The sequence below is a fragment of the Trachypithecus francoisi genome, unplaced genomic scaffold (genome assembly GCF_009764315.1).
Source record: "Trachypithecus francoisi isolate TF-2019V2 unplaced genomic scaffold, Tfra_2.0 Lachesis_group4, whole genome shotgun sequence".
Lineage (NCBI taxonomy): Eukaryota > Metazoa > Chordata > Mammalia > Primates > Cercopithecidae > Trachypithecus > Trachypithecus francoisi.
The window spans coordinates 45,301,400-45,327,125 of NW_022681469.1; the positions used below are offsets into that span (position 1 = coordinate 45,301,400).

The window sequence follows — 25,726 nt, forward strand, 5'->3', positions numbered from 1 at the left end:
AGCTGTCCGTGGATCTATTATTCTGGGGTCTGGAGAATGGTGGCCCTCTTCTCACAGCTCCACTAGGCAGCGCACCAGTAGGGACTCTGTGTGGGGGCTCTGACCCCACATTTCCCTTCTGCACTGCCCTAGCAGTGATTTCCCATTAGGACCCACCCCTGCAGCAAACTCTGCCTTTGCAGGTATTTCCACACATCCTCTGAAATCTAGGCGGAGGTTCCCAAACCCCAGTTCTTGACTTCTGTGTACCTGCAGGCTCAACACCACATGGAAGCTGCCAAAGCTTGAGGCTTGAACCCGTGGAAGTCACAGCCCTAGCTCTACATTGGTCCCTTTCAGCCATGGCTGGAGTGGCTGGGATGCAGAGCGCCAAATCTCTAGGCTAGACCCAGCATGGGGACCCTGAGCCAGTCCATAAAACAACTTTTTCCTCTTAGGTTTCCTGGCCTAGGGGGAGAGGATGCCATGAAGACCTCTGACATGCCACAGAGATATTTTCCCCATTGTCTTGGGGATTCACATTCAGCTCCTCATTATGTATGCAAATTTCCGCAGTAGGCTTGAATTTCTTCTCAGAAAATGGGATTTTCTTTTCTATGGTATTGTCAGGCTGCAAATTTTCCAAACTCTTATGCTCTGCTTCCCTTATGAAACTGAATGCCTTTAACAGCACCCAAGTTACCTCTTGAATGCTTTCCTGCTTAGAAATTTCTTCTGCTACATATCTTTTTTTTTTTTTTTTTGAGACGGAGTCTCACTCTGTCACCCAGGCTGGAGTGCAGTGGCGCGATCTCAGCTCACTGTAAGCTCCGCCTCCCGGGTTTATGCCATTCTCCTGCCTCAGCCTCCCAAGTAACTGGGACTACAGGCGCCCACCACATCGCCCGGCTAGTTTTTTATATTTTTTTTTTTAGTAGAGACGGGGTTTCACCGTGTTAGCCAGGATGGTCTCGATCTCCTGACCTCGTGATCCACCCGTCTCGGCCTCCCAAAGTGCTGAGATTACAGGCTTGAGCCACCGCGCCTGGCCTCTGCTACATATCTTAAATCATCTCTCTCAAGTTCAAAGTTCCAAAAATCTCTAGGGCAGGGACAAAATGCCACCAGTCTCTTTGCTAAAACATAACAAAAGTCACCTTTGCTCCAGTTCCCAACAAGTTCCTCATTTCCATCTGAGACTACCTCAGCCTAGACTTTATCGTCCATATCACTATCAGCATTTTGGGCAAAGCCATTCAACAAGTCTTTAGGAAGTTCAAAACTTTCCCATGTTTTCCTGTCTTCTTCTGAGCCCTCCAAACTGTTCCAACCTCTGCCTGTTACCCAGTTCCAAAATAACTTCCACATTTTTGTGTAACTTTTCAGCAGTGCCCCACTCGACTGATACCAATTTACTGTATTAGTCCATTTTCACACTGCTCATAAAGACATACCCAAGACTGGGTAATTTATACAGGAAAATAGTTTAATAAACTCACGGTTCCACGTGACTGGAGAGGCCTCACAATCATAGTGGAAGGTGAGGAGAAGCAAGTCATGTCTTACATGGATGGCAGCATGCAAAGAGAAAGCTTGTGCAGGCAAACTCTCATTTTTTTTTGTTTTGTTTTGTTTTTTGAGATGGAGTCTCGCTCTTTCACCCAGGCTGGAGTGCAGTGGTGCAATCTCCGCTCACTGCAAGCTCCGCCTCTTGGGTTCATGCCATTCTCCTGCCTCAGCCTCCGGAGCAGCTGGGACTACAGGCGCCTGCCACCAGATCCAGCTAATTTTTTGTATTTTTTAGTAGAGACAGGGTTTCACCATGTTAGCAAGGATGGTCTTAATCTCTTGACCTCCTGATCCGCCTGTCTCCGCCTCCCAAAGTTCTGGGATTACAGGCCTGAGCCACTGTGCCCAGCCCAAACTCGTTTTTAAAACCATCAGATCTCCTGAGACTTATTCACCATCATGAGAACAGCACAGGAAAGACCTGGCCCTATGATTCAATTATCTCCCACTGGGTCCCTCCCATAACACATGGGAATTATGGGAGCTATGAGATGAGATTTGGGTGGTGACAGAGAGCCAAACCATATCAGTGGCACCAATAGACTTGCTCAACTCAGGGTTGCCACAAACCTTCAATTTGTAAAACAACATAGTTTCCGCAAAGCACAATAAAGTGAACCACCACAAAATAGCATATGCCTGTGGTTGGAATCATACAGTATGCAGCCTCTTCATATAGCTTCACTCACTTAGCAGTACGCATTTAAGGTTCTTCCATGTCTTTTTGTGGTTTGGTAGCTCATTTCTTTTTATTATTGAATAATATTCCCTTTTCTGGATGTATCACAGTTTGTTTATCCATTAGCCTATTGAAAGACATCTGGGATGCTTAACCAAGTTACCCTAAAGTTGCATGTTATAAATGTTCTTGTGCAAGTTTTTGTGTGGAGTTACGTTTTCAGCTCATTTGGAGTTCAACTCATTTCATACTTTGGAGTGTCATTGCTGGATCACATAGTAAGATTCTGTTTAGCTTTGTAAGAAAGTACTAAACTGTCTTTCAAAGTGGCTATATGACTTTGCATTCCACCAGCAGTGAGTAAGAATTCCCACTGCTTCACATCCTCACCATCATTTGGTGTTATCAGTGTTTTGGATTTTTGCCATTCTAATAAGTCTGTACTGGTACCTCAATGTTTTAATTTGCAATTATCTAATGACATACAATATTAAACGTCTTTTCATATGTTTACTTGTCATATGTAAATCTTCTTTAGTTAGGTATATGTTTAGAGCTATTGCCCATTTTTTAATTGAGTTATATGTTTTCTTATTTTATTTATTTATTTTTGAGATAGAATCTCACTCTGTCACCCAGGCAGTAGTGCAGTGGTGCAATCTTGGTTCACTGCAACCTCCACCTCCCGGGTTCAAGCAATTCTCCTGCCTCAGTCTCCTGAGTAGGTGGGACTACAGGTGCATGCCACCATGCCTGGCTAATTTTTTGTATTTTCAGTAGAGACGAGGATTCACTATGTTAGCCAGGATGGTCTTGATCTCCTGACCTAGCGATCTGCCCGCCTTGGAACTCCCAAAGTTTTGGGATTACAGGCATGAGCCACCGCACCTGGTCATATGTTTTCTTATTATTTGTAAGAGTTCTTCGTAGTATATTTTAGATACAAATCCTTTATCAGATACCTGTTTCACAAATATTTTCTCCCAGTGTGTGGCTTATCTTTTCATTCTCTTAACAGTAGCTTTCCTCAAAACAGAAATTTTTAATTTTGATGAAATCCAACTTATTAATTTTTTTCACGGATCATATTTTTGATCTATCTAAAAAGTCATCAGCAAACCCAAGGTTACTAACATTTTCCTCTATGTTATCTTCTAGAAGTCTTATAGTTGTTTTATATTTAGCTTTGTGATCCATTTTGAGTTCACTTTCATGAAAGGTATAAGGTCTGTCTAGATTAACTTTTTTAACACATAAATGTCCAGTCGTTTAAGCACTATTTGTTGAAAAGACTGTCCTTTCTTCCTTGAATTGCCTTTGCTCGTTTGTTAAAGATGAATTGACTATATTTGTGTGGGTCCATTTCTGAGTTTTCTACTCTGTTTCAATGATCTATCTATGTTCTTTCAACAATATCCTATTGTCTTGATTACTTAGCTTTATACTAAGTCTTAAAGTTGGGGACTGTCAGTCCTCTGATTTTCTTTTCCTTCCTCAATATTATTTGGCTAACATGAGCCTCTTCCTTTCCGAATAAACTCATGAATTAGTTTGTCAATATCCACAAAATAACTTGCTGGGATTTTGACTGGGATTGTGTTGAATATACATATCAACTTAGGAAGAAGTGACATCTAAATACTGAATCCATCTATCCATGAACAGGGACTATCTCTCCATTTATTTAGATCTTCTTTGATTTTCTTTCATCAGAGTTTTATTGTTTCCCTAATATTTATCTTATACATATTTTATTAGATGCATACCTAAGCATTTATATTTTTGCTGTTAATATAAATAGTATTGTATTATTAATTTAAAACCCCAATTGTTCATTGCTGGCATCTGAGAAAGCAATTGACTTTTGTATATTAACCTTGTGTTAACACTAATCACTCATTAGTTTCAGGAGTTTATGTCATTATTGATTATATGGGATTTTCTACATAGACAATCATGGCATTTGCAAATCAACAGTTTTATTTCTTCCTTCCCAATCAGAATGTCTCGTTTCCTTTTTTTGTCTTCTTGCCCTAGCTAGGACTTCCAGTATAATGTGGAATAGGAGCGGTGAGAAGGAACATCATTGCCTTGTCCCTGACCTTAGCAGAAAAGCATCCAGTTTCTCACCAATAGATTTTCATAAAACAAACCTCCATGCAACTATCAGACAGGTGAACAAACAGAATGTTTCCAACATACCAGAAAATTCTGGAACCTCCATCTCAATTTACTACCTACCTACAATTTAACCATTATTCCAATTTTGTTATCATCACTTGTTGCATCCCCAAACACTAAAGTTTACTTTGCAACTATATATATGTATATGTTTCAATTTATATAAGTTCCAATTTATATATATATATAAATTAAACATACTGTATAATTTTTGAGGGGTAGAGGTTTTCCACTCAACTTTGTATTTCTGCAGTTCAGCCACTATAATCTGTGCTATAATTTGTTCATTATATTTCTGTAGAGCAGAGAGTCACCAAGATTTTTCTGTGAACGGCATTATTTTCTAATTCTTCATCAGCCTCAAACCATGAATGGGAGTGCACTACTGACCCACCAAATTTAAATAGGCTTTTAAAGTTTCATCACACTTTTCAATAAGGAAAGTTGTTTCATGTTAGTGAAAATAATGATAAGATTTGTAGTATTTCTTCAAGGTTTTTCTATCTAGTTCAATTATTTTAAAATGTTTTGGGCCAGGCACGGTGGCTTATGCCTGTAATCCCAGCAGTTTGGGTGGCCGAGGTGGGCGGATCACTAGGTCAAGAGATCGAGACCATCCTGGCCAAAATGGTGAAACCCCGTCTCTACTAAAACTACAAAAGTTAGCTAGGTGTGGTGGCGCACTCCTGTAGTCCCAGCTACTCGGGAAGTCTGAGGCAGGAGAATCACTTGAATCCAGGAGGCGGAGGTTGCAGTGAGCCGAGATCGCACTACTCCACTCCAGCCTGGTGACAGAGCGAGACTCCATCTCAAAAAAAAAAAAAAAAAAAAAAAAAAGTCGTCCCAAAGAACAAGGGATTTCTTCCTAAGTAATTGTCCTAAGACAAGTATTTAGCTTCAGTCCTCCTTCTGTCTACCAACTTCTGAACAGCAACAAAATTCAGTGTTTCTATATAATCATTAATACGTATCTTTTAAGTTTTTCCTAACAAATAGGGAATCAGTCTTTCCAGTACACTGAGCCAACAAAATTGATACATTTGTGTAGCAGATTATGGATACAAATTCAGTCCAATTCAATTTCACCATGCTGAGTGAATAAAGAAATTAATGTATCTTTTACCAGGTGGTAGATTCAAGCAGACATATTAAGATAGTCTTATTCTCAGATATGAAAAAAGAAAAAAAAAAAAAACAAAGTTTAGAGCAAAAACAGATTATAATGGCAAAACTGCAGATACTATATCAAAGGAAATTTCCTTCTTTTCATCAAAATACTCAAAATTCTCAACAGCACTCCACCAGAAAATACAATTAATATTAATCTATTTTACATTAAATATTATTATTGTAAGGTATCACTTTATATTATGTTAGTAAGTATTGACACAAATCAATATTTAGAAGTTACAACCAAAATACCTGCATATTTTGTAGAGGAAAAAATCCAAACGATATTGTCAGCACATTATTTCTACTAAAACCTGAATAGCAATAAAAACTGAGGGATGAAAAACATGTAGAATACAGACGACTTACATTTGGAGAGTTAGACTTTAATTCTCTATCTCAGGGTTGAGGAATCTTATTCTTTGTGCTTACAATGCTCCTTTCTCCAGAGTATTCTTCTAATTCCAGGATAGGTCAGGACAAAGCTTCAACAGACTTCTATCATTTGTTTGATCTAGAGGGAAATTATACTTTTAATCAATCATTACAAAAATGCATGAGTTTTTTTTTTTTTTTTCTTTTTTTTTTTTTCTGAGACGGAGTCTCGCTCTGTGGCCCAGGCTGGAGTGCAGTGGCCAGATCTCAGCTCACTGCAAGCTCCGCCTCCCGGGTTCACGCCATTCTCCTGCCTCAGCCTCCTGAGTAGCTGAGACTACAGGCGCCCACCACCTCGCCCGGCTAGTTTTTTGTATTTTTTAGTAGAGACGGGGTTTCACCTTGTTAGCCAGGATGGTCTCGATCTCCTGACCTCGTGGATCTGCCCGTCTCGGCCTCCCAAAGTGCTGGGATTACAGGCTTGAGCCACCGCGCCCGGCCCAGTTGATTTTTCTTACTGTACTGGGGGGCTGAAGCTTCCTATTATTTTCTGTTGGATATGAGGTGAACAGAAATATAAAAATTGCCTTGTTAAACATTATAATAAATAAATCTAGTATTTAAATTAACACCACTAAAAGAAACCCACATCTATCTTCTTTCTCATTTTTATGGCTAAGCAGCATAGCAGGAGAAAATTAATATTAAAAATCTAAATGACTACAAAAGCCTACTCAAATGTATTTTTTAAAGACTTTAACATAATTTTGCAAATCCATAAGTTTGAATGGACTGGCAAAGACGATTAGGTATCAGATATTTTTACTCATTTTTTTAATGTCTTAGGGCTGAAGCATTACAGGATGATTAGAAAAGTGTAAAGGAAAATATATTTTTAAAAATTTTAATGGAAAAATAAAGAAGATGATTTTAAGAACATGAAACAGACAAGAAACAGTACAGGGTCTATAAGACAGCAAGAAATCTGGAATGAGATTTTTTTAAATGGTATAAAGGTTGGGAAACTGCTACTGAAGCAAAGTATATTGTACATCTTAGAATATTTAACCTGGGTATGTTCTAAATCTGCTTTCATCTTAATTCTCAAACAAATTTATAAGATGTAAAAATGCAACACATCCCATCTTTCTTTACAAGAACACAGAAATGTGATATATGAATATCTGACCTTTGGTGAGATGAACATTCATAAATTTAAGATAACTCGTTCTATATTCAAATTTTATCAAAACCTAAGTTTCCAATAATGGGTATTTTCTGCCTCATTAAAATTAAGAATTAATATAAATATCTTCGGCCTGGCATGGTGACTCACCCTGTAATCCCAGCACTTTGGGAGGCCAAGACAGGCAGATCACTTGAGCTCAGGAGTTCAAGACTAGCCTGGTTTCACCAACATGGTGAAACCCCGTCTCTACTGAAAATACAAAAATTAGCCAGGCATGGTGACATGCGCCTGTAATGTCAGCTACTCAGGAGGCTGAGGCACGAGAATTGCATGAACCCACCAGGCAAAGGCTGTAGTGAGCCGAGATTGAGATCATGCTACTGCACTCCAGCCTGGGCAACAGAGTGAGACCCTGTCTCAAAAAAAAAAAAAAAAAAAAAAAAAAAAGATAAATGTCTTCAACATGTGCCATTACCTGGATCACACCCCCTTGCCTTATCTTAAAATCACTCGTATTCCTTCCACTAAATAATAAACCGGAATTCAGGGGGAACATTTAAAGCAAAATTATATACATACATACACACCCACAGATGTGTGTGTTTAGGGGAAATGTGTACGATAACACTTTAAAGTTAGTTTTTGCTCATAAACTTAACACAATATACTGGTAGTATTTATTAAAAAAAAAAAAAAAACTATTGTGAGAAAATAGTAAAATGAAGCCAAAAAAATCTATATCAGAATACCTAAAATACAAAAAGTAAAATATATGCAGGCAAAAGGGCACCTCTTTAAACCATCATCTGATCACGAATTGATACTTGTGCAATTTTCTTCTGTTTTTAACCAATGTAAATGATATTTGCAATTATTTACCTGGAATATTTCAAAATTATTTCAAGATGAAATAGAAACATAAATTTCATTACCAAAGATTAAAGCTATATCCACTGAAGACTAGACTTTAGGATTAGAGTAGGTGCTTTGTTTTCTTTTCTAAAGATTCAACTAATCTTGGCCAAATTTGAAAGCCTTAGTACTGAAACTTAACAGGCACTTTCTAGATGAATATATCCACGTGGCAGTTCAAGCACACGTAGTTCTGCTTTAGTTTCCAGAACACAGAAATGGTTTTGCAGTATTTTGGGTCAGTGCAGATCAATGCACATTCCTTTAGGGAAGCTTTTTGAACTGACAAAGGATAAATGATTGACATCAATAACAAATACTTTTTGTCATCCTGGACTGACATGTCATTTATAGCAATACATATGCTAATTAATGTCATCCATATCTACCAGATGTGTCAGAGGAGTATGCCAGACTCTTCTTCACAGGATATAGCTTTAGTGTGGCTAAAATTACATTATCAATATGGAAATGCATCCCTTTGTGATAAAGAATTGAACTAGTCACACACACACACACACACACACACACACAAATATACTTTTTATGACAGAGAAAATCCCACTTATATGTACAACTAGCTGTACTTTTTCTTTTCTCTTGATAAAACTTTTTAAAACAAACTCTTTCTTACAGAATTCAAATATACTATAATCTTAATTCTAAAAATTATAGTATATAATGTACTAAAATACTAGTTGAGGTCTTCACAAACCACACTATCAACATGACACTTTACTATAATACCTTAAAATTTAATTTGCAGATTATCTCAAGTATGCTGGTAGATCATTAACAACTAGAACTATGTATTAATCATCTTCATTTCCCATACCTTAGGACAGAGCTTGGTCTACAGTGGGCACCTTTTTTTTTTTAAATAAACAAGTCACCAAAATTATGTAGAGTATATATGTCAATGAATTCACCATATACAAAGAAAGAATTACAAATGTCAACTAAAACTAGTCATGAGATAAACCAATAAAGAACTCTTCTTATTGTCTGCTAGTATTGGGGCTCAGAAAGCAATATCCCAAAATGAAGGCCTCAGAAGTAGCCTCAGAAAGCAAAGTTTGTCTCTGATCTTCTGCACTCCTGTCTCTCAGTCCCATTTTCCCCAGAGGCTAGCCACAGAAACCAGAATCCTGCCTCCGCAAGGGAGGATTTCTCCTAGAAATCAGAGCCCCCTTTCCCCAAAGCTAGTCAAAACCTAAAAATATTACTCTAATTTTTCCCTCACCTTTCTGTGCAATAACTTGCTGTTAAGACTTATCCAATTTGACTGTAGGTCTTCAGATCCCCAGAAAGTCCTGCCCCATACCAGGAAGGAAAGCATGCTCAGAGGCCAGGAAGAATCTAGACAGACAGGCCTTGCTGGAGTTCTCCACTCAGTCTATTAGCATTAAATCATACCCTTTTCCTCCATTATTTCTACATAGCTGTCCAGACTTTGTTGAGCCTTTTCATAAAAATAGAGAACTTCCCCGGTATCTTTGGATCTTCATGCTGAAGGCTCCTATGTATACATGTTAAATAAATTTGTATGCCTTTTTCCAATTAATCTGTCATTTGCAAGTTGATTTTTTGGTGAACCTTCAGAAGGCCAACGGTAACTTGCCCCTTTGGCTCCTACAATAGCTAAGCACTGAATAAATGTGAACTATAATTCCAGTGACCATCAGTCCTGGATTAGCTGGGACAGATGTGGTTCATACCTATTGTAATTATTAACAGCTATCCCTTTCCCTCTCAAAAGTGTCCTACTTTGGATGGTAATTTTAGATAATCATTCAAAGTATCATTAGTGTATTATTCATTTATCATTTATTTCTTTTCATAAACAGATTACTGTTGTTTTTTTTTCTTTTTTGTTACTTTCCATGATGCTGTTACATGAAAAAAATATTTGGTTGGAATTAGAACGAATGATTCCATTCTTCTTTTTTTTTTTTTTTTTTTTTTGAGATGGAGTCTCGCTCTGTCACCCTGGCTGGAGTGCAGTGGCCTGATCGCAGCTCACTGCAAGCTCCGCCTCCCCAGTTTATGCCATTCTCCTGCCTCAGCCTCCCAAGTAGCTGGGACTACAGGCGCCCACCACCACGCCCGGCTAGTTTTTTGTATTTTTTTAGTAGAGACGGGGTTTCACTGTGTTAGCCAGGATGGTCTCGATCTCCTGACCTCGTGATCCGCCCGTCTCAGCCTCCCAAAGTGCTGGGATTACAGGCTTGAGCCACCGCGCCCGGCCCATTCTTTCAACATTAATAAATTCACATAGACCGTCCCAGAGTTTAGCAAATCTTTACATCCTTGAAGCTAAATATTTTATTATCAGGACAGGAATAACCTAGCTGAAAAATCCAATGTGACTTCTTAATTCTCAGTTTGCTTAACTTCTCTGCTTCATTTAGCTTATTGTTTACTCTTTCCTTCTCAAAACTCTTCCTTTGCTTTGCATGATACCACTCTTAATTTCTCTCCTACCTCTCAACTCTGCTTTTTCTGTCTTGTTGGTTACTATTCTTACATGTGCCTCTTCCATGTCAGTTTTCTCAAGATACCATTCTAGTCCCAATTTGTATTCTATTTCTTGAATCAACAACTACTTGTTGCAAATGATTCTCGAACGTATACATCCAGTCCACAACCCTCCCCTAACCTTCACAATCAAAGTACCTACTGGTTATACAGTCTCCTATCTGGTCCTTTATCCTTCAGTCTTAAATCTCTTGAATCCATACTACACACCCAAACTAAGTTTTTTCTGTTTTTTGTTTTTCTGAATGTAAATCTGATAGTATTGTTCCCAGACCAAGGAAGCAACCAACAGTTACGGAAGGAGTGAACATCTGCAGAAAACTCCAAGGCAACATAAAACAGAGTGAATCCAAACCCACTAGAATAAGTGATCAGTTACTGGTCTCTCATTTGTAATCCCAGCTTATTTCACCTACGAAAATTTTTGCATGTAGTCGTTAGGTTTCAAGGCAACAATCATCAGAAAGAATAATATGATAAACATCACATACATCATGAGGGTCACAAAATAAAATACCTAAAGACAAAAATATTAATTAGGCAAGGTGCAGGATAAAGTTTCATGCTACTACGGCAAAGTCTCTTGAGAGGTGGTTTTTTTGGGGGTTTTTTTTTTTTTTTTTTTTTTTTTGAGACAGAGTTTCGCTCTGTCGCCCAGGCTGGAGTGCAGTGGCGCGATCTCGGCTCACTGCAAGCTCTGCTTCCCGGGTTTAGGCCATTTTCCTGCCTCAGACTCCCGAGTAGCTGGGACTACAGGTACCCACCACCACGCCCTGCTAGTTTTTTGTATTTTTAGTAGAGACGGGGTTTCACAGTGTTAGCCAGGATGGTCTCGATCTCCTGACCTCGTGATCCGCCATTCTCAGCCTGCCAAAGTGCTGGGATTACAGGCGTAAGCCCCCGCGCCCGGCCCAAGGTGTTTTTTTTTTAAGCCCCATAAAATTACTGCCATTACTGCTTTGTAGGAATGTAGGTTTAGTCTTGCCAAATCGGAATTTTCAAGACAGACTGGTAAATCATTATGTGTGTGCATGAGAGAGAGAGTGAGGCAGCGTCCAATTTTTAAGATTTAACAACTAATTTCATATTTTAAAAAAACAAATAGCCGGGCGCGGTGGCTCAAGCCTGTAATCCCAGCACTTTGGGAGGCCGAGACGGGCGGATCACGAGGTCAGGAGATCGAGACCATCCTGGCTAATACGGTGAAACCCCGTCTCTACTAAAAAATACAAAAAACTAGCCGGGCGACGAGGCGGGCGCCTGTAGTCCCAGCTACTCGGGAGGCTGAGACAGGAGAATGGCGTGAACCCGGGAGGCGGAGCTTGCAGTGAGCTGAGATCTGGCCACTGCACTCCAGCCTGGGCGGCAGAGCAAGACTCCGTCTCAAAAAAAAAAAAAAAAAAAAAAAAAAAAAAAAAAAAAAACAAATAATACTTGCAAGCTCTGTAAAGGACATGTACCACTCCTTTCTTTTTTAACATGAAGGCTTTTTTAACAAGTACAACATGGTTTCCAAATAAAAGTCTGGTTTGAATATTGAACAATCAGTAAATATATTTTGCTATACAACACACTTACATTTTGACAAAATATTTGCTGTTTACTTTTAGCAGTTTAAAACATCCAGTAAATGCAATTTTCCATCCTTTTTTGCTCAGCTGTCTTCCACTGACTCTTAAGTATCTTCATTTGAATATTCTGATTCTGACTCTTATTCAAATTAATAATGACTATTTTCATTTCCATCTCAAGCCTTCTTGTTTGTTTTTTTAAATATTGTTGTTTCTTAAATATAGGCCAAAGCATACTAAGTGTCTCTAAAAAGCATCTTAAAAGCAGTCTCCCTTCCACCTACTATTATGACAGTTTTTCCCCTTTACTCCAATAACAATTTCAAATTCATATCTCTCACATCCACCAAATGTCTTCAAATATCCGTCTCATCATTACCTTTATAGAATATATCAGACCTACCCTTTGCAAATATATAACATGTTTTTATAGTATGTTAGACTGGCATGGGGAAGGTGGGGGAACACATTTAATATTTATTAAATTTAATATATGTGACTTCAAATCATGCATATATTTCCCTGGTGCCTCTTCTTACAAGTGCATCAACTAGGACAGGGAGGGGCTCCTCAATCCATACCAAATAAAACTTATTAGCCTAAAACCTAAGACCTTTCATTCTTAGGACTGAATTTGCCTCTCCTTTACTTTGTTTCACTTATCTCTACATTCTAGAATCAAACTGAACTATTAGATATTTGCTTTGATTTTTTTTTAGAGTCTAAATTTGCTCCACTTAGGATGTCTCTACTTTCTCAAATTCTATTTGTCCAAGCCTCAATTTAATTACCATTAACTCCATGAACTCCTCCCCTATTCTCTTAGCCAGGAATAAGCTACTCAAATAGTATTTTCTCTACAGCTCCCCTCTAAAAACTGTCCATATAATCTATTATGTAATACATTTGTCCACATACCTGATTTCTAACATTTAATTTAAAATTATTTGAAAATGGAGAATGTATTCTTCATCTGTGTCTCTCTTAACAATGTAGCTTTATCACGAAGAAATTACTGAGTCTTTTGACAAGGAATGGTATGGAAGATAGAGGCAGAGCTATAGTATAACTCAAAGAAAGACAGTTAAGTCCTTCTTAATCTTTTATCTTCATCAATTGCAAGAAATAATTATAACTGCCATTATTTCCAAATAAATACCTCTTTCAAAAATATATCTCATGCCAACCAAGTCATTGACTTTTATAAAAAACTTACTAGAAAATCTATACTGAAATTGTCAAATAAAACACATGGTTTTAAATAACTTATTTAAAGTTCTAAGTCAACATTAAAATTTAAGATTGTTTTTCAAGAAAATCATGTTACAATTTCTTTTAAATGATAAATCTCTTTCCTAAGGCCCACTACATACAACATGAAAAGTAAGATTAAAACTAGCATACTGTCAACTAAAAGTCAAGTTTGAAAAATATTGGAAGAAATTTTTTCTCAGCCAAATATGAGTACCATGACCTGTGACTCAACTCCAGGAGATCCTGAGAACATGTGCCCAAGTTGTTGACCTTTGCTTGGTTTTATACATTGGAGGGAGACATAAGGCATCAATCAATACATGTAAGATATACAATGGTTTGGTCTTGAAAGGTGGAACAACTCAAAGTGGGAGTGGGTCTCCTGGTCATAGGTGGTTACAAAGATTTTCTCATTGGCAATTGGTTGAAAGAGTTATTATCTAAAGAACTAGAATCAATAGAAAGGAATATCTGGGTTGAGATAAGGGGCTGTGAAACCCAATCTTTTTTTTTTTTTTTTTTTTTTGAGACGGAGTCTCGCTCTGTAGCCCAGGCTGAAGTGCAGTGGCGCGATCTCGGCTCACTGCAAGCTCCGCCTCCCGGGTTTACGCCATTCTCCTGCCTCAGCCTCCCGAGTAGCTGGGACTACAGGTGCCCGCCACCTCGCCCGGCTAGTTTTTTGTATTTTTTAATAGAGACGGAGTTTCACCGTGTAGGCCAGGATGGTCTCGATCTCCTGACCTTGTGATCCACCCGTCTCGGCCTCCCAAAGTGCTGGGATTACAGGCTTGAGCCACCGCGCCCGGCCGAAACCCAATCTTTTATCATGCAGATGAAGTCTCCAGGTAGCTGGCTTCAGAGCTCGTATTGTTATGGTGGGTAGCTAGTCAGACATGAGCAGAGAAGGAGAAAGCTCCCCTCCCACATGTGCACACACACCAGAAATGTCAGGCAACCAATAACAGTTCAAGTTATTGTTAACTGTCTTTCCAAAATAATAACTGGTCATAGCCAGCGCCAGGAAAAGGCAGTCTCCTGATAGAAAAACCTAAAACTGGTGATCAGCAGCTTCCAGATAATAGCTCAGGAGCTGGCTGAGTGGGAGGAAGCATGCGCATTAAGAGGCAAAATGGCACAGGTTAACTGGTGTATGACCTTGTAGTAACACTCAGACTGGTAAGGGAAGAACGCCTCAAGTGAACATGTGTATAACCTCAGTAAACGCACTGCACATGCTCCCCTCCCAAGTGTTAGCAAGCCACTGTGCATGCAGACAGCCCACGTCAAGGGAAGAGTCAGGGGAGAAGGGATGTAACCCCCCGGAAACATGCTGACATATAAAACTCCAAGTCAAAAGGTCAAACCACACATTTGACCTCTCAAGTCACCCACTTGGCCCTCTTCTATGTGTACTTCCTTTCATTCCTCCTCTAAAACTTTTAATAAACTTTGACTCCTGCTCTAAAACTTGCCCTGTCTCTCCTTCTGCCTTATGCCCCTCAATTCTTTCTTCTGAGGAGATAAGAACTGAGGTTGCTGCAGACCCATACAGATTTGCTGCTGCTAACATACTTCGGTGCCACATGACACAGATAATTTCCACTGCTAACATTATCAGACCTAAAAAGGTGCCAGATTCCTCTAATTCTCAGGGAAAAGACCTGAAAAGGGAAGGGGATTCCCTATAGAATGTAGCTTTTCCCGACAAGAGGCAGCTTTCCAGGGCCATTTCAAAATATGTCAAAGAAATATATTTTGGGGTAAAATACTTTAATTTTTTGAGGGTCTGCTATCTGTCATGTGATGCTATACTAGAGTCATGTTGGAATTTGGTGTCTTATTGCTACAGAGTCTGTTTTGTCAGTCTTAAGATCGCTGTTTTAATGTTAATGCTGAACAGCTGTGCCTGAATTCCAAAGGAGGAGGATATAATGAGGCATGTCTGATCCCCTTTCCTTCATGGCCTGAACTAGATGTTCAGGTTTACTTTGGAATGTCCTTCCTGGATGAGAGGTGGGTCCATTAGTCAGTTGGGGGGTCTTACAATTTTATTTTTGGTTTACAATACCCAATATATATAGGGTCATCCAAGTGGTTGTTAAGAGACATGAAGAGGAGTACTAAGTCATTTTCTATATTCTATTAATAACTGTATTAGCAGCCAATTTTAGAAAATGGAATATTTACATGAGTTATTTTATGGAAAAAAAAACTTATCTATATAATCTTTGGGTCAAGATTGGTACCTGACATAAAGTAGACTGTCAATGAATGATAAGGATCTTCTAACTGGGAAGACTCCGTGAGCCTCTGGTTCAACCCCCAACATTTACAGAAGAAATTCACAGAAGTAGTTTCCCCAGAATCTCAGAGGGTATGGCAGAGACAGGATTTTACCTCAGGATAATTGTCCTAAATCCAGCAGTCTTTTCTTTTGGAAATCCAAATTTACTCACTATTTAGTTTATATATAAATATACACATATAGTATTTAATTTCTTTGAACACATTTCAAAATACCAATTTCCATTAAATAATATATTTAATCAAAAGTAGAACATACCAATATTCTTTGTACAAGTTGTCCATAGACTATGCTTTAAAGTTCACATGAACCATTTCACTTATATATTTACACATTTATAACTGTAGAGTCAAATAAGGGTATCAAAACTATAAAACGAATAATTTTCCATTCTCAAAAAGGCACAACCAGTATCAGCATCAATGGATTCATACTTAAAGAAGATGTACTTATACTTGTTTTTTAAATAATTTCTGAGTAGTTGATGATTGTTTATTAGCTTGTTTATGATGCGGAAAAAAATCTCAGAGCAAATAGGCAGGAGAGATGGAAAAAAAAAAAAAAAACCCACCTTATCTATATTGCCCTGACAATTGAGTCTGGACAACAGTATTTTCTAAATGTACCCTATTCAAGGCTGGATATGTAATTACCTTCAGTTCATAGTCTAGACATTAATGCTTTCATAGTATTTAAGACTCCTTGTAACACGCTTGCAGCTTTAAGTAAGCAAGGCTAAATCTTGACCAGATAAATTAGCAAAGAATGCAATAAAAGCTGCAATAAAAGAACTTTATCCTACAAACCTTCAAGTTGCTGCTAAATGAGATTTCTTTGAAATGCAGATCAGTTGAACTAGATTAGTGAATTTTAGCTCCTGTCAACATCATAACAAAATACAAATACAATTGTTCACTGGTCTTATCTCTATGCTTCCATCTGCTGCCTTGTTATTTACTTTCCTTGATTTACTATGCAGATCTAAATAAGGCACATCAAGGAGGGCTTACAACACAATGGCTTCTTAAGCTTTACATCAAGGTATTTGAAACTGAAGCCAGGAAAGGGCTGCCATCAAAGACATATCTCTAATGAACTTCCATATCAGAGAACGTTTGGTATTTAATACTGCTGTGAAAAGAAAGAGCTACAAATCAGAATGGCCTATGAAAGAAAATGCCTACAAATCTTGATGAGATTAGCACCTCTGAGAATTAATATCCCAATAAAAATGATGTCTGGTACATTGAAGAGTTAACTTCCAACCTTTGCAAATATAATGCACTATGTCAAGAGCAGGGAAATCATTTGACAAGGTTAAAAGGTCAGGAAAGAATTTTAAATTTCCCCCCCAAAGCTAGAAAATGATATTTTTTATTCTTGCTCGTATTAACTCCATGTCAGAAGAAACATACTTAAACACAATTAACACAATTAACAGATTTGTAACATTACTTTCTATGTCATAAGCATTTTGCGCTATTGTTCAAAATGGAAAACTAGGAACAACTACACAGTAAAATAATGTAATCTAAAATGACAGCATGCAACATTTGTTCATCAATTCTAGTATTTTCCTTTTCTTCCCCCACAGCAATCTATGGCACCAGAGAGTAAAATCTTCTGTCATTTTGCAAATCTTGAGGTGCCATTTTTATTTTACGCCACTACTCTTTTTAAGAGATACAGATAAGGAAAAAAATTATTCTACCCTTTCTTTAATCTAATTGTGTTTTCTCAGTTTTATTTCTAATATGCCAAAGTCAAACAAGACAATAATTCACAAACCTAATGTGAAAGTTTCCAGCAAACTCTGCTTGTATTACTATTTGACAATTTCTTTCCCATAAGCAATAAGATCTATAAACAAATAATACTATTTTTCCTAAAGAAAACATTTCAATCATTTATGTCATTCTATAGCAAGGGAACATCCCACAAGCATGTTCTGTTCTGTGGATCAATCAGTTCCAAACCAAAGTAGACACGTTGTCGACTCCAGTGCCTGGAAACCCTGCTGCAGGCTCACCAGATGATGAAAACTGAAGTATGCAGTGTATGGGGGTCCCACATGGCATTCAGTAGCTTCTGGGCATGTCAAACTTCACAACTACCCTACAGTCAATGACAGCAAACACCTTCCCTGTTCTTGCCTCCAAACATACACTTGCTTCTCTACCCTCCCTCCAAATCACGGGCAATCTTCCAAAAACAAAGCCCCAAACAGAAGCAACCTCCCTTGACTACACAACAGAAATCACAGTTGTCTTTTTGCTGGATTTCATTTCACGTAGGAGATGTTCCAGGCTTATTTACAACCACAAGAGACTGTTACCTATTCTTGTTTAATGAAATGACAAAACAACAGATTTGCATATGCAAAAGCAGGTGCTATAACAGGTTTGACTACTCTTGACCTAAAGCATGTAAAAGAGGTTTATTTGCAACAGCTGTCTCAAAGGTATTGGCACTCTGATGGACAAACACTCTACCATCTGTAGAAGTATGTGCTCAAAATGACAATCTGAATTCAAAACTGATCAATAGAACTTCCCTCATCTTTATCCATATGTTGAAATATGAGGATGTGCACATACTAGTCTATTTTACTTATCAGTCACAGATAAGAAAACTAAAATTAGAATGTTGACATGTTAAATTATGTGTTCAATAGATAATGTCAAAACAATTTGTTTCATCATTGTGCCATACATACTGTAAGATACCAGATACTGTATTTTAATTATAGTATTATTTTATATAGTAAGTTTTCATAGTGCTAATAATCCTAATTGCTGGGATAATGGTCAAAATAACTACTTTCTTAGATTTCTGCTACTTTATATTCCTTAACTATTTTTACATTCAAGTTGTAGTTTTAGATCTTGAAAATAATGAAATTGCATGCACTAGTTTCTTAGTCTCTCTTACTTTTAGTTTCAATTTAGACAGGTACATTTTTCCACTGAGATTACCGTTTTCTTTTAGAGATGAGGCTACTTTTCTCCTTCGACACTAAAGTCTGAACATAACCTCTCACTGAATGGAATGACTTGTTTTTGTGTTATGTTTGCAGAAGGTAGCACCATATGCCCCAAGCTCCAAGTTGGATGCTCTTTCTACGGTCTAATTTGCTTGTCAAAAGATGTTACAATCACAAATCTACAATGTTTAGATAAACTTAGTATTGCATGAAATAAAACACAATTTTTCTCACTTTCTTAAAATGTAACAAATTGATCTCTAATAAATGCAAAAGGTTTGTAAAGTTCAAATGTCTGAATTATAAATAAAAGAACATGGCACCACATGATTGAACAAAGAAAATAACGCACACACACAAATTCTCTCTCTCTTACATAAGTTTAAATAAGTTCTCTACAATTAAGAACAAAAACCTTGTCTCCTTTTTGAAAAAACAGAAAGAGTATGCAGTGTCCAATTTTCAAGCTGACCTAAAAATAATCAACGACTTCTTAAATAGAAGTTTCACAAAAATAGTCATTTTTATTTTTGTGAAAATCACAATTCATTATGAAAATTTGAGTGAAATGTAACTACTTATGCTAAATATTTTTGCAATTCAACTGTATATCTCTGAAATTTTGTTTTAATCTCCAAGAAGATTAAAATGTTGCTAGTATAGTATTCTTTTGCTAGTTTAATTATGATTTTGCCTATTTGCTTTTTCATGATGAGGAGATGGTATCTGACCACAAGAAGGGGGAAGGAAAGTCTATACCTGCAGACAACTGGTTTACATTTTTCCCTTTTCCCTTTTTGTTTAGTTACTTTAGCATTTAAGAATTAAAATACCATTTAGAGAAAAAAAAATGGTATTCAGTGGCCATTTCTAACAACTGAGATGAGACATTATGACCCCTTCAAAGCTTTTCCAAATTTTTAAAAACTAAAATTATTTACTTAATAGGTTGTAACTGCCTTTTCTCAGCCACAGTAATCCATCATGTGAATAAATATTTAGACAATATTTTAAATGTGTACAATGTACTTGAGGGAATGCCACAGTTCCAGGCTGTCATGTAAATACAATATGATCAAAAACATTCTGCTTGTATAATAAAAGCCCAGCTAGAAACACAGTATTTCAGCCAGAGAAAAAATTGGTATCTAGGAAAACCACAACAGTAGAAAGTGACCACCAGTAACATAACTGCAATTTTAAGAAGTTTTGAAAGTTTTCTTTGGTAAAGAAGACATCATATAAAGAATATATATCTATTTTAAACAGCTATTAACATTTCTTTAAAATTTGCCATTTGTGAATAAAGATGATATATCCATTTAATAAACAATACAATGCAGCAAAATAATACTAATAATAAAGTAGCACTGTATCTACTATCAGGGAACAATTTCCAAGGCTATTAAGTGAAAAAGCAGAATACATCAAAGAGTATATATTGTTACTATTTGTGGAAAAAATGTACATAAAAATACATTTATGTTTATATATACATTTACTATTTCTAGAAACATACCAAGACACTGGTTTTAGTAATTTCTCCTTGAAAAGTGGAAATGGATAATTAAGGCAATGCTTCACAAACTTTTTAATGACAACACAACATAGAAACTGATATCAATTATTAAACTGCACATCAGGACAAATGGAGGGCTAACTTTCCCAGGCCCCACCCTGCTTTCGTTGCATGCTAAAGAGATAACCATCTCTTCATCTGCACCCTAAAGTAATTGAGGCTCAGTAGGCTACAAAATACTATGTATTATCTATTTTTAAGAATTAAAGTAAACTCAAATAAGCCAAACTGACCATATAAAGCTTACCAATGAAGATGAGAAACATATTAATATATCAATCTTCTTGCAGTTTAACATCTTTAAAAATTAGCACCTGAGGCCGGGCACGGTGGCTCAAGCCTGTAATCCCAGCACTTTGGGAGGCCGAGACGGGCAGATCACGAGGTCAGGAGATCGAGACCATCCTGGCTAACACGGTGAAACCCCGTCTCTACTAAAAATACAAAAACTAGCCGGGCGAGGTGGCGGGCGTCTGCAGTCCCAGCTACTCGGGAGGCTGAGGCAGGAGAATGGCCTAAACCCGGGAGGCGGAGCTTGCAGTGAGCTGAGATCTGGCCACTGCACTCCAGTCCGGGCGACAGAGCGAGACTCCGCCTCAAAAAAAAAAAAAAAAAAATTAGCACCTGCTAGAAAATCTAATTGAACACTACATGGTATGCACGTAGTCCCTCAATCTTTCTAATTTAAAGATGCTGCTGATAATAATATAATGTTTACCATATACATCAAGAGTCCTCAGACCAAATTTCCTGGCTCTGTTTCACTACATCATGATGTGTTTTACTGTGTCCTTAGTATTTCAAGAAATTAAAAGAAAAAAAAATTAACTCAACATGAGGGTACTAAAATTGAGTCAAATTTTATCCATGACTCTGCTATATTTTATTTTTTACTTATTTTAACACATACTTACATAAAGCAATTAAGTCGAAGGCTTCACTTGTTAACTCAAGAAGCTCCAGCTGATGTTCATGTCGTTTTTATTTTAAAAGATAGAAACAATTTATTTTATTACTTTAATGAACACAGTGTGTTTGCTAGAAACAAAAATATTTTTTAAACGGGGATTTACTGATAAAGTAACTCTCTGATCGTAGTTAAAGGGCTAGTAGTGCTGATGTTAATTTGACCTCAGCAAATAGTGCAGGTGAGCTAGAAGGCACTTTTTGTAAAGAAAATAAGATTTGAGTTTATTTCTACTTCTCACAAGGTCATTCTTGTTTGCTTTCATAGTGAAACCATGTAACAGCTTTTTTATTAATTTGTATGGAAAACTTATTCTAATAATCACACATTACATATTGGGCAATTATTTATAATATTATGTCAAATGATGGAGGTATTCCAAGGAAAAAGAAGTCAAGACCACTGTTCACAAGTAACTGGTAAAAGAGGAGGACTCAAACAAAGAAACCCAGGAGAAAAAGTTCTACATGGCTAGAAAAAAAAAAAAAAAAGAATACTTTTTCCAGTAAGAAAAATGTCTGATGTTCCATGAAAAAAGGAACAGAATTCAGTGACATTAGGATATTTAAGGAGTTCTTTTTTTTTTTTTTTTTTTTGAGACGGAGTCTCGCTCTGTCACCCAGGCTGGAGTGCAGTGGCGCGATCTCGGCTCACTGCAAGCTCCGCCTCCCGGGTTTAGGCCATTCTCCTGCCTCAGCCTCCTGAGTAGCTGGGACTACAGGCGCCTGCCACCTCGCCCGGCTAGTTTTTTGTATTTTTTAGTAGCGACGGGGTTTCACCGTGTTAGCCAGGATGGTCTCGATCTCCTGACCTCGTGATCCGCCCGTCTCTGCCTCCCAAAGTGCTGGGATTACAGGCGTGAGCCACCGCGCCTGGCCTTAAGGAGATCTTAATACTGACTCCTACTCTGTCTCCAATGCTTAATCATTCAAAAATATTTGCATGTGCACCATGTTCCAGAAGCTATGTTCAGCACTAAGAATTCCATGATTTAGCCAGTCATAAGCTGTATAAAAGCAGAAGTAAGGGTAGGGACGGAGAACACTTGATGTCAAATATTAACTACATGGAAAGAGGAACTGGAGAAACTACGGACATATGGACAAATAACAAGTAATAATCCAAACAAGGATGAAAACCTGAACTAGAACAGTAGAAATGGAGATGAAGCAAAGAGGACAGATGTGACATATTTATAAATCAGTGTCCATTTCACTTTGTGATTGATCAAGAAAAAGGAATATAAGAGGGAAAACTGAAAATGACTTACAGGTTTTCTGGTTTCGTTATATGTGGTTGATAGCCATGTCTTTCAACAAAGTAATGAATATACAGGAAAGCAGTTTGCTTGACCTCATTCTTATCTTCTCTTTTATTTCAAACTATACTTCCGGGGTAAACTTCTCAAGAGAGCGAATCTCTCATGGAAAAAACCTTCCTCTGCACCAACTAATGCAAAACTAACCTTGCCTTAGTTGCAAAATTATTAATGAGAGCATTTGGGCATGCAAATATGTGAGTGGGAAAAGATTGAAAGCTACAGATTTCAGGTAGAGAGGATAAGTGAAAGTTGATTACAAAGGAGAAAAGAGAACAGCCAAACATTAGAACAGTACCAGCAAGCGTATTACAGAAATTAAGGGAAAAGAAAGTTTTTAGAAAGAAAAAAAAATAACTCATGCTACCTGTTGCAGATTAAAGCAAATTTATCAATATTTTAACCATCAAAAAAGTACCTGAATGAGAAGACTCAATAGAGAGTTTAGTTCTTTCTAAATTAAATCATAAAGTCAAAATAACTCCCTTCAACTTCTGATGAGATTCTTCCCCCAATCCCCACAATTCACACAATTACTTAAAGGATATACATTGGTGGGGCTTTGCCCTAAGAGATGAAGTGTATTATCAAGCTGTGCTCAATGATGCTAATAGTCTTGGCCTCTCTGTGCAGTTAAATGGCTTGTAGAATAACACAGTGTGGCCACTTGAACCCCTCATTTCTATCTAGGAGAAAAAAGAAGAGCTTCTAGAGGTGGTACTGATTAAGTACAGGTTATGGTACCTACTGTGTGGCAAGGCTCAACCATATAAACAGTTTTGAGAATTCTATCCTCCTTTCTCTCCTCCCCTTCCCAATCTGGGTTTCCACTGCTCCCAAATACTCAAGGTGGGAGTTACTCTCCTTGACTTATTTCCTCTTAAGATGTAGGCAGAAAAGTCAGGGATGAGGGGAAGCTAACTACTAATGAGATAAACTAGCTCATTTTTCTTTGGAAAATATGTTTAAATTAAATGATTATTCTTTTTTAGTTTTACAGACTAGTATCAAATTATCATTTCACTGGCAATACTCTTTGAGCAAAAAAATATACATACTATTTATCATACAAATATAAGCATGGACTTTTGGCAGACACAACAGGTTTTGTAGGAGCCTTTTGGTGCATGCAGTCTGGTTATACCCAGCCTAAGCTTGCTTCTCTGGGGGTGATGGTTGCTGAGAGGATCAAGGGTACTCTGTCTGCACCATGTCTGCTTTAAAGTAAAAGCCTTGTTTTGTATTTCAGTATGTCATGGTTCTAATGCGTTTCCTGCCCTCTGCACGAAACCATATCACACTACAAAATATAATTGTGTTTACAACTGGAGAAGAGAAATCCTGGGGACAGCCAAAGGAAAAAAGTAACTGTTATCAACATACAAAAGGCTGTCAAAAAGGGAACTTCATAGCATTTTACAGTTTGCAAAATCCTACCATATAAATCATCTATTTGATCCCTATAACAACCCCATCTTATATATGTGTAAAATGAATTAAACAACTTAACCAAGAATAAACTAACAAGTGGCTCATTTGTGATTGAAATCCCAATCTTCACATACCAAGTCCCATGCCATTTTCTCTATACTATTCTACCTAAGGAATATTTCATATAATTTCTGAATATTCAGTCAGGGACACTGACTTTTAAAGAACGAGATTTTTGCTGGATTTAAGGGGCTTTGTAACTGCTAAGATTATTCACCTATACAACCGGTTACGACAACAAGTAACAATGAGTAGAAATGGTTAGGCTGAAGCTAGGTGGCCATCTGTCAAGCTGGATGTTGGACTGGATGACCTTTAAGATCCTTTCCAATTCGGAGGTTCCATGACTGTAGGGTGATAATGATGCTGTTTCAGCCTGTTGCCAAGTAACATGTCTATTGTTTTTCCTGCCTGTCACATACAGCAATGGCAACAACAATTGTTTCCTCCTATGCCATGACAAATTTATGTCATAGTATCATATTAGCAATTAGCATTCCTGAAGTTTTTTACCTTTACAATGTTCAAATATATTCTAAAGATGCTGTCAAAATTTAATCTTAAAAGGTGTGAAAATAAAATTATTCTGATGAATGACATACCCCAAAGCAATATCCCTGATCTGTCTCCTTTGTTTTCTTTTCCAACTTCATCAATCACATCCTCTTCAATCTACCATTGCCTATACTGATTAACAGAGTGACTCATTCATTCATCCACTCACTCATTCTATAAACATTCATTGAATCTATGTGCAGAGCATTCTTCCAAGCTAAGAAAATAAAAAGTGAGGTTTAGAACCATAATAGCGAATGGGGTCATATGTTAGGGAAAACAATTCAGGTCAATTCAACATGTATTTAATATGCCTAGTGTTCCATTATTGGAACACTAAGCATGTACGAGTTATTTATAGCCTTCTGCTCAAAGTCATTACCAAAGTCTAACTTTTCACTCATGTAAAAATTCAAAAAATTGCAAACTCTGAAATTACAACTAACAGTAAGGTTACATGGTATCTAGTTTAGATCCCACCAAAGAGGACTAAGTTGGTTTCTGAATCCAGCTAAACTGGCTAAGTCTAGGAAGTACAAGTTTCATTTTACCTTAATCTTTGGTTATAAATCAAATGAAACCTACCACTCTACATAAAGTACCCAGTGTCAGACATAAACACATATAGAATATATATAGAAACATATATGTATGTAAAGAATGTTTTGCTACTTTAAAATACTTTAGTCCCACGTCAAAAGATTTTGAATAAAAATGTAAATAATGTTTGCATAAAACTTGAAGAATTTCATTTTTCTATACAATTGAATAATTTAAAATAGAAAATTTTAAACAGTAAAATTTGCTAAAATTTCATCATTTTAACAACTTTATTGTCTCTCTATAGAATTGCATATATGTTCTCGCAGTTTATTACCCATTCTGTATTACTTAAATGTTTGGTTTTTAGAAATTAAGCATTTTAGCCTTCTTCAGTAAAACTGCAGAAATGGCAAAGCTATAGTCGGGCGCGTGCCTGTAATCCCAGCTACTGGGGAAGTTGAGGCAGGAGAACCACTTGAACCCAGGAGGTGGAGGTTGCAGTGAGCCAAGATCGCGCCCTGCACTCCAGCTTAGGCAACAAAAGCAAAACTCCATCTCAAAAAAAAAA

The 25,726-nt window shown here is 37.2% G+C and overlaps 1 protein-coding gene across 1 annotated transcript in view; it reads right to left on the reverse strand.

The window, feature by feature from the left end:
• The window catches only part of FOXP2 (forkhead box P2), a 624,730-nt gene that overhangs the window by 537,712 nt on the left and 61,292 nt on the right, over positions 1-25,726 (reverse strand). The window contains exon 2 of the mRNA XM_033192941.1: positions 5,948-6,092. The gene's annotated coding sequence lies outside the window, so the exon portion shown is untranslated. The remainder of the gene's footprint in view (positions 1-5,947; positions 6,093-25,726) is intronic.